The sequence below is a fragment of the Electrona antarctica genome (genome assembly GCF_951216825.1).
Source record: "Electrona antarctica genome assembly, chromosome: 6".
Lineage (NCBI taxonomy): Eukaryota > Metazoa > Chordata > Actinopteri > Myctophiformes > Myctophidae > Electrona > Electrona antarctica.
In genome coordinates, this window is record NC_136811.1 from 34,204,970 (window position 1) to 34,215,353 (window position 10,384).

Sequence of the window (10,384 nt, forward strand, 5' to 3'; positions counted from 1 at the left end):
ACACACACACACACACACACACACACACACACACACACACACACACACACACACACACACACACACACACACACACACACACACACACACACACACACGCGCGCGCGCACACACGCACACGCGCACACGCGCACACACACAGTTTGTTCGTACACGCTCATACACACACATACTGTACAGTGTACATACATTACGTGCAGTACATGCATAGTGGCAATTCTGGTAATGTGCTCTTGGGACACTACAATAATATAATTTAAAGAAAGGTTTTTAAGGTGGGTGAGTGAATCAAGGTCATAGCCTGCTTTCATACCGTAACCATAATGCTCTGAACGTATAAAAGTATAAAACCTTTAAGCTATATCATGTTGGTTTAAATTAAAAAAGTAGGTTTGAGTCTCTATTCGCCTGTATGCTTCTTAGAGCTCTTAGAGACTTCAAGTACCTGGGCTCATGGGTCAACTCAACCGAGCAGGATCTGAAAGTGAGGAAGGCACTTGCATGGAGGGCCCTGAATGGCATGACCAGTGTATGGGACTCCAATCTCCCCGGACAAATCAAACCCAGCTTATTCTATGCAACGGTGGAATCTGTTCTCCTATATGGCAGCGAATGCTGGACCCTGAAGCCAACCCTGCAGAAGTCTCTAGACGGTGCTACACCAGAATGCTGCGTTCAGTAATTAACATCAGCAAGAGCGTACATGTTACCAACAATACCCTGTATGAGGGAATACCAAGGGTGAGCCAGAAAGTAGCAGCCAGGAGAATGAGACTAGCAGGACACTGCCAAAGACATCAAGAACTGCCAGTAGTGCAAAGTAGTGCTGTGGGAACCAAGACATGGGCATCGATCAAGAGGACGTCCCACATTAACATGGATGTACTCAAGAAAGACGCAGGAGCACAAAGCACCAACGAGCTGGCCAGATGTATGGAGAACCGAGATGACTGGAAGCGACAATGGAGGGCTCGTCTGAGGACAACCTAGAGAGAGAGCTTGCATTCATGCTTTCACTTCAAGGTGCAACATACAGTAAAAGTTGTACTACTTTGTATGTACTGCTGTATTGTTTTGACTTTGAGGCTACATGATTATATCAGTTCATTGGTGTTGATTCCTCTTTGTGTTAGTTAGTATTGTTTCTAATGCTTCCTGTTCTTATTCCTCTGTGTATTTATATTTATTCTACCTGGGCAGAAAAAGTACAGTATGCTTGGAAAAACTGTGACTTTCTGAACCGTGATTACCAGTACATTGGTTGGTAATCACAGCAGCCAGTGTATAAAAGTCATAACCGACAGCCCTCGGCTGCAACACCATACACTGTAATACCTGTGAAATGACCTCTCAGGTAATGTCACTGTAATCCTTACCAACATCAACCACCACAGCAACACAGAGCTCCATAGAAAAAAGCATTGGGTCACAAAACCACACACTTTAAATGGAAACTTTACAATGGTGCAGACCAAAGTCATGATACCGAGGTATTCTCTCTGGGATAGCAGTGTGAGTCATCCACAGCCCAATCTGCGATACTCTACTGGATGCCTAACTCTCCACCTCCGAGCCGGCCTATTAAGGTTGTGCGGAGAGTGGCGGGCAGAATTTCAATGAGCAGTAGACCCATTCTTCTCAACTGTCTGTCCATCCGTAAGTACAGGGTGCGCGGGCGCAGATTCTACATTGCATAAATATAAGTATTTGGCTCGCGCAGAATTGCTGAGATACTGCTTTTCTCCGCTTGTCATCGTCTCTCTCCTTTCCCCTCTCTCTATTGCTCTCTGCATTGTGCTTGCTCCCTCACTCATTGTCTCTCTATGTTGCTCTCTCTTTGCCCCTCACCGTCCACCCCCACCCATGGGTTACTTTTCCCCTCGCCGTCCACACCCACCCCCCCCCCCTTACCGTCCACCCCCACCCATGGGTTACTTTGCCCCTCGCCGTCCACCCCCCCCCCCCCCCCCCCCCCTCACACCCCCCCCCCACCCATGGGTTACTTTCCTTTTTCTGCCATTCCTAGCAGTTTACAAAAGGAAGGGCCATGCGTGCACCTCTCGCATGACTGGCGAGCCTTAGTAGACATTTTGACAGGCAGGGTTCAATTTATAAATAGAACAAAATAATAATAGAAGGGGGGGTGGTCATTTTCTTAACCAGTTAAGCAATATACAGTATACTTCATTGTACACAGTGAAAATAGCTGATCTATATATGTTTTTATTTGAAACATTTTAAATATATAATGTTGCGGTTAATGTGGTTAACATACTTTTTCATGTATTCTTAAATTGTGATATTATATAAAATACTGTACATCACACAGTCGCAATTTCCCCAAAGGAAATGCATGAATTGAATTAATAAGGTGTCTGACCAGCAGAAGCAATCAAACATACATCACACCAGTGATAAAAAAAAGAGGTTAGGATCCATCAAATTGATCGAACCTTGATTACAGGGATCCATCAGGCAAAATAAGGCTCACCCTGAGTACTCCAAAAACCATGGCGGACCAAGGTAGTGCATTCTAGGCAAGGAAGAGCCACATAGTACACACGTCATTACCCTGACCTCAACCCCAGCAGCTGTTGAATATAATTAAAACAGGATTATATTCACATGGCGTATTTTCCCAGAACATAGTTAAATGGCTACTAAAAAAAGAATGCTGTGCTATGCACATACATTGGCATGTATATGATACTAGGGGATCAGGCCGCTTTTAATATAGCATGACACCTAACCTGCATCACACCTTTTTTCACTGGTTTGCATTCTCAAGCCAGGAGGACTAGAGTAGAGAACAGGGGGACATGGTCTAGTCTAAAACATTTGACAGCGCTGTCTCTCTGTCCACTTTACTTTGGCCGGCTCCATATATGCAGATCTAGGTGATGATCCGGTCTTCTCCATGTATGGCTATCCAGGGTTTGATGAGGTCAGTGTCGTGATCTTCATATATGGAGACGGCCATATATGGAGCGTGTCACGAGGCGTGTCGGACTGACGGCCATATATGGTAGCATATGAGGAACCGTACTTGGGCGGTTATTGTTTCTTCTTTACATTAACGACATGAATGCTGCCTCTGACTGCAAATTGTTTTGCTGACGACTCAGCACTCCTGTTCTCGAGCAAGAACAAAATGCAAGTCGAGGAGGCTCTCAGTTCCAAACTCACCAAAATCCATACTTGGCTTACCGATAAACTCTCACTACATCTTGGTAAACCAGAACAGGCTGCTGTTTTTACATTTAGGCTACAGTATGTTCAATAAACGATTCAATCAATCAACCAAAACGTATGGGAAAACCTCATTTTAATATGCACATTACCCACAGACTCAGCACACGCACACGCGGCTCTGCTGCCCTCCCTTCTAGTCGCCTGGCCTGCACATCTGAGACACACACACACTTACACACAGTAGTGCTGCACGATTCTTGCTCAAATGTGAATCTCGGTTTTACTCCACAAGAATTGAGATCACGATTCTCATTTTTCCATGAAAATATTTATTGTCTTCAGTCTGTAGTTGAAATGTTGAAAATTAGTGGTATTCCCCTTTAAAGTCACTCTCTTGTAGCAAAAACATAAGAGTAACTAAAATGAATTGAACAGCCAACTAGTGTTGCATGATTCTTGCTTAAATTTAATAATGAGATCGCATAGGTGTCTGAATCTAGATCGCAATCTTTTTTCGATTAATCGTGCAGCACTAACACACACACACACACACACAGTTGCCGTGGCGCAAATTACCAGCGAACTCACGCGGCCACGCGTACACACACAGGTCCGTTGCACGCTGATCCGTTGTATCCAAACACAGTTCTTCCAACAGAAAACAAACACACCCCACTATTTTCACAATATTTATTTGTGGAACCGAGTCAAACTAAATGCAATGCCTCAACTAACTCAAATATGATTCTTTTGGGGAGTCGTGGCCTGAAAAGGTTGAAAACCACCGCTCTACAGCATAGTACATCCCCACCGCCACTGATAGGTGGATTGATGGTTCTACACAAAACAAATGTAAACTAGATAAAGTGCCCCTCAGAGCACAGGTTTCCACCAGGGCAGGTCAGGTTGTGGCCTCCTGGTGGCGCTATAATAGGCCAATGTGAAAAGGTTGCAATTTCCTCTTATGCCTTGGATGGCAATTGGATGATTTGAGGCATTTTGTTCCAAAAATGTGTTTTGCAAAGATCCACCTGTTGGTGGCGCTATAACAGGCCAATGTGAAAAGGGTGGGATATATTCCTCAGCCTAGTAGGAAAGTCTGTGAAAGATTTCACGTAAATTGCATGCTGCGTTCATGATTTGAGGCTTTTTGTTCAAAAAGGGCCAATCCTGCAAACTTTGAAAGCCAAAATAAGCCAATTAGGATGGAATCTGAAATATCGGACAGATCGGTCTTGAACACATGACTATAGAGATACTGTGTAACGATTTGCGGGATTTTTGGACAGTATCTGAAGGAGTAATATCAAAAAATGTGTTTTACAAAAGTCGACCTCCTTGTGGCGCTATTCTGGAAAATCTGGGGCAGAGGTTCATCGTTGGCATCCATGGGGTGTGTGTGCACAATTTGGCATCGACTGGGTTAACGGTGCCGGAGATTAGCTGGTAACAGACGGACGGACGGACGCACACACGCACGGACGGAGTGCAAAACTCTCCCATGCCTTCGGCCTGGTGGAGACAATGATCAGTACCCCAATATTTTAAAAAAAAGTGTGTGAGATAGCATAGCTCCTGTCTATCTAATACAGCTACTGTACTATATCCTATATCCTTGCTTTCGGTTGGATCTTTTTATGTTTTTACATGAATGCCTATTTTATGTTTTGTTGCTAAAACGGGTAAGCTTTTTTTTTATTTCTGTGTTTCTGAAAATATTTGTTATATATTACATATTATAATGACATGCCCAAACTAGGGACACCAGGTGCAATGTACTTACGTCTGTGGGCTTTATGAATATTTAACCAATTTTAAGTATTAACAAGAGCTTGTAATAACTAACCAAATTATTTCCATTGGAACACAGGCGCTATTCTTCATTGACTGAAAAGTAACCGTTTTCGAGAAACAAGATTTGGGCCTGACAGCGACTATGCAGACCTCCACAGTACATCCACGTCTTCAGAAACCTATGCACACTGACTGTACAACCTGCACACCACGCCACACCGCCCCCACATCAGGTGCTACAGAACACTATATATACAATACATCTCTATGTAGCGTACACCAACTAAAGTTAGCATTTTAGACAGTACTAGGTGTGTGTGACTGTGTGTGTGTGTGTGTGTGTGTGTGTGTGTGTGTGTGTGTGTGTGTGTGTGTGTGTGTGTGTGTGTGTGTGTGTGTGTGTGTGTGTGTGTGTGTGTATGTGTGTGCGCGCATTTGTGTACGCGCATTGCATGTGTGCGCACGCGCGTGTGCGAATTTGTGTGCGTGTGTGTGTGTGTGTGTGTGTGTGTGTGTGTGTGTGTGTGTGTAAAGAGAGAGAGAGAGAGAGAGAGAGATACAGTAGTGTAGAGAGTATCCTCACCTATCAGATCATCTCACCCATGCAGCCCTCGTGCCGAGCGCTCCGGCCTCCCCATCATTGCACACCCAAAGCGTGTCCACGTGGCGGCGCTGTTGCCGCGGCAGCAGCGCGGCGCAGCAACCTCCAATCCGCCCCCAAACTCCACCACACAGGAAACAAGGTTACTGCCCAAGAGATGTCACTTCCGAAACACCCACTCCCTCGCTCGCTCGCTCGCCTGCTCACGCTCACTCCCTCACGCCCTCAGCCTATCGCCATGACAACCGAGAAAAGAATAGAATATAAGTGAGTGTTAAAGAGACAGAGGGATCAGAGAGAGAGAGAGAGAGACACAGGGTGAGGGGAGGATTTGAGAGAGAAAGAGAGAGAGGAATTGTTGGAATAGAAAAGGGGGGAGGTTGGCAGAGTAGTAGAAGAGGAGAAAAGAGAGAGAGAGAGAGCGGAGGGGAGGGGGTGTGAGTGGGCGGGGAAAGGATGGATGACAGAGGATGGAGAGAGAGAGAGAGAGAGAGAGAGAGAGAGAGAGAGAGAGACATGTGGTGGGATGTGATCGGGGGGATAGGGAAGAGGAGAGGTGTAGATGCCCTGGACAAGAGAGGAGAGAGAAATTAAATGATGGCAGAGAGAGAGAAAGAGAGACAGAGAGACAGAGAGAGAGAGACAGAGGGAAAGAGAGAAGGAAGGAAGGGAGGAAGGAAGGAAGGAAGGAAGACACTTTTTTGGGAATAGGGAGCCCACATCTTGTTCCCATAGCAACACAGCCATCCATGAAATACTGACTTGTACCTCCCTCTCTTTCTCTCTCCCTCTCTCTCTCTATCTCTCTCTCTCTCTCTCTCTCTCTGACTCTCTCTCTCTGGCTCTCTCTCTCGCCTGCTCAATCTCTCTCACCTGCTTTCTCTCTCTCTCTCTCTCTCTCTCTCTCTCTCTCTCTCTCTCTCTCTCTCTCTCTCTCTCTCTCCATACCACCCCCTCTTCTTTTCTCTTCCTATACCATATACAATATATTATATATAGTATACTCTATACACCATGAGCCTATCTTGGCACTGACATGTAATCCGTGCAGTCAAACACATCAAAAGATGCCGAATATATCTACAATATATCGTTCAATCAGGCACAGCAGATAGATACCCTAACAAGAAGTGAAATTGGGATCATGCACGGATGTGGGATGTCAGCCGCCTAACACTGGAAGAATTGCGCTGATAAAATCCCAGACATGAAAGATTGGAATTGGGATGAGAATCGCTGCCGCTTCAGGCCACCAAGCCGACATGAATCCAAATGAAATCCAACTTTCCGCACCAACTCCTGGCAAGCCCCCGACCCCACCCCCAACCTCCGTTCACCATCCATCTGTCTCTCAGTCCTCCACCCCCTTCACACAGGACTCCCTGTCCCTGTCTCTATCTCTCCTGCCTTTTCTTTCACCCCTCTGTTTCTCTCCCTGTGCACCTGTATGTTTATTAGTATTTATTCATTATTGTTGGTATTATTAGTAATAATATTATCATCAGTAGTAGTAGTATCTTGGTACGTCTGCTTTAATGATCTGACTCATTTTACTCCACTGTCACTCTTTCATGATCCTTGCTCTCAGTTTGGGCTTAGACACAAAAGTCTCTCATCTCTCTCTCTCTATCTCCCGCACGCACGCACGCACGCACGCACGCACGCACGCACGCACGCACGCACGCACGCACGCACGCACGCACGCACGCACACACACACACATTCATATATTCATTGATATACTGTTAACTAGATAAAGTGCCCTCCTGGTGGTGCTGTAATAGGCCAATGTGAAAAGGGTGCCATTTCTTCTTATGCCTTGGATGGCAATTGGATGATTTGAGGCATTTTGTTCCAAAAATGTTGGTGGCGCTATAACAGGCCAATATGAAAAGGGTGGGATATATTCCTCAGCCTAGTAGGAAAGTCTGTGAAATATTTCACGTAAATTGCACGCTGCGTTCATGATTTGATTAGATTTTTTTTGTTCAAAACGGGCCAATCCTGCAAACTTTGAAAGCCAATGCTGGCCAATTAGGATGGAATATGAAATATCGGACAGATCCGTCTTGAACACGACTATAGAGATACTGTGTAACGATTTGCAGGATTTTTGGACAGAATCTGGAGGAGTAATATAAAAAAATGTGTTTTACAAAAGTCGGCCTCCTGGTGGCGCTATAACAGGCCGTTCTGGAAAATTTGGGACAAAGGTTCATCGCTGGCATCCAGGGAGTGTGCGTGCAAAATTTGGCACCGACCGGGTTAACGGTGCTGGAGATTAGCTGGTAAAAGACGGACAGACGGACTCACACACACACACACGGACACACACATGGACGGAGTGCAAAACATACTCTCTCCCCATGCCTTTGGCCTGGTGGAGACAATAAACTACTGTACTGTATCCACTATTCAGATAACAATAAAGTTTATTATGGTTCTTTACTCCAATGCTGCGTTCACACAGGCAGATGCAAAGATGCAGTCTACCATTCATTGTCGATGGAAGCCAGCGACATGAAGATGCAAAGATTATACATCCAACGTTTGTATAGCTGCTGCAAAAGCTACAACAACTACAAAGCTACAAAAAAGTTGAGCTAGTTTCAACTTCAGCTACAAAGATACAAAGCAATTTCCTGTGTGAACGCAACATTAGCCATATAGTGATTCATTCTCCGACTCCGACACCTGTTTCCCTCTAAAATCATTAAATGTTTTATAATAATCGTATCTATCTAGTGATCTTATCTTATCTTACATGACTTTCTCAGTACTCTCTCTGCTCACCTCCTCTGTGTCTTGTGATCTGCCTCAAATCACTTGCTCGCTCACTACACTGTATCATGACAAGGTCTCTCTCTCGCTCTCATTCAAACTTCTGAGGGGGCGCCTCTGTGGCATACCTGTTATATTATATTATGCCTTATGAGTGCATACCACAAAAATGTGCCCATAGTCCTTCCCGCAACTGTTCAAATCTAAACCAAGGATCTGTGCTGCATGTCATCCCCCTTCTCTCTCCCTCCCATACATGCCTATTCTCTATCTCTCTCACTCACTGTCCCTATCAGAAAAAAAGCAAGTGGTGAAAAAATAACTCTCTGACTCTCTCGCTCCCCCCTCTCTCTCCCACCTCCCCACCTCTCTCTCTCCCCATCCTACCTCTCTCTACCATGTGAACAGTGTGACAGTCTGCACAGTACATTCCTAGTTCTGTAAAGCCCCTTTCCATTCAGAGGCTGGGAATAAATAAACACTGCACTGTGAAATCCTCACTGTTTAACTGTTAACTCTGAGAGTTCATACAGTTGGATGAATTAACACTGAGGATTGTATTACGTGGGAAGTGAGTGTGTGTGTGTGTGTGTGTGTGTGTGTGTGTGTGTGTGTGTGTGTGTGTGTGTGTGTGTGTGTGTGTGTGTGTGTGTGTGTGTGTGTGTGTGTGTGCGTGTGTGTGTGTGTGTGTGTGTGCGTGTGTGCGTGTGTGTGTGTGTGTGTGTGTGTGTGTGTGTGTGTGTGTGTGTGTAGTTGCGTGCGTGTGTGTGTGTATGCGTGCGTGTGCGACTGTGCGTATGTTCAAACGTCTGTCTGTCCACCTGGCTGTGAAGGTGATATTTGACTGTGCTGAGTAAAGAAAATCAACATGAATAGTGATAAGATGGTGTGTGTGCGTGCGTGTGTACGTGTGGGGGAGGGGGGGGGGGACACTGATGACTGGACACTGATGGGTGATGCCACTCAAAATTCAGCTGAAAACCCCTTTGACATTGCAACATTAGCTGATGTTTTATTGTAGAGTGAACACATGGTTATAAGGCAGTGATATAGGGCTGATCGGGCAATTTAAGTAAACCTTGCTGGGCCATGAGGCCAGAGCATATCTCCTGTTTTCTTAGCGTGAGTGGCAGCTTGATGTACAAGTACACCCCCTGGACATGACACTAGTATTGGACTAGTATTGCCCAATTCAACACATGATGCTGAGTGCCAAGCAGGGATGCACCAGGTCCCATTTTTCAGTCTTTGGTATGACCCGGCCGGGGATTGAACTCTGACCTCCCAGTTCCAGGGCAGACTCAGATATCATCTGGGATCTTAAAACGTGATATAGCATAAGTGTTGTCTTTTCCAGGTTTTAACCACTTTTATACTTTTTTATACTTCAAATTGTTCAAACCTTTTCCGAAATAGCTGAACACATTGCAAACATGTATTCTTCTGTCATTGACATTTGCGATGTATCAGAAATCATTCCACCAGACTTCTGAACAGTTTTAACCTGGCAACCATCAGACTGCTGAACAAGCGCTACGCCCTGTCTCCATGATGTATTGCTGACACAGTCTGCCACTCAGTCATATCACTTAGTAGTACCACATGACTATGTTTGCACTCTTCTGCAGCACTAACAATATCAATTATGTACAGTACAGTACAGTTGATATCATGCACAAGAGATGGGGACTCAATACCTGCTGTTTTATAATGCTACGATACGATTTCTTTAACCATACCACTTTAACCATGCACATGAATCCGTGATTTTATATACCTGCTGCCAGGATTTGTATAGGCTATGCTGGATATGCTTTCCACCTGCACAAGATGCACTTCTGCCATTCCGTAGTGCCATTTATCATGCACCCATGTATATTGGACTTTGTATATTGATTTGACTGTGTCTTCCTGTAATTTGACTTGTTCCATTCCATGTTCCTTTCTTCTCTAGTCCATTTCTAACTCTTCCTGTAACTCATCTTCACTCAGTAACTTTAAACATAGCTTGAGGGC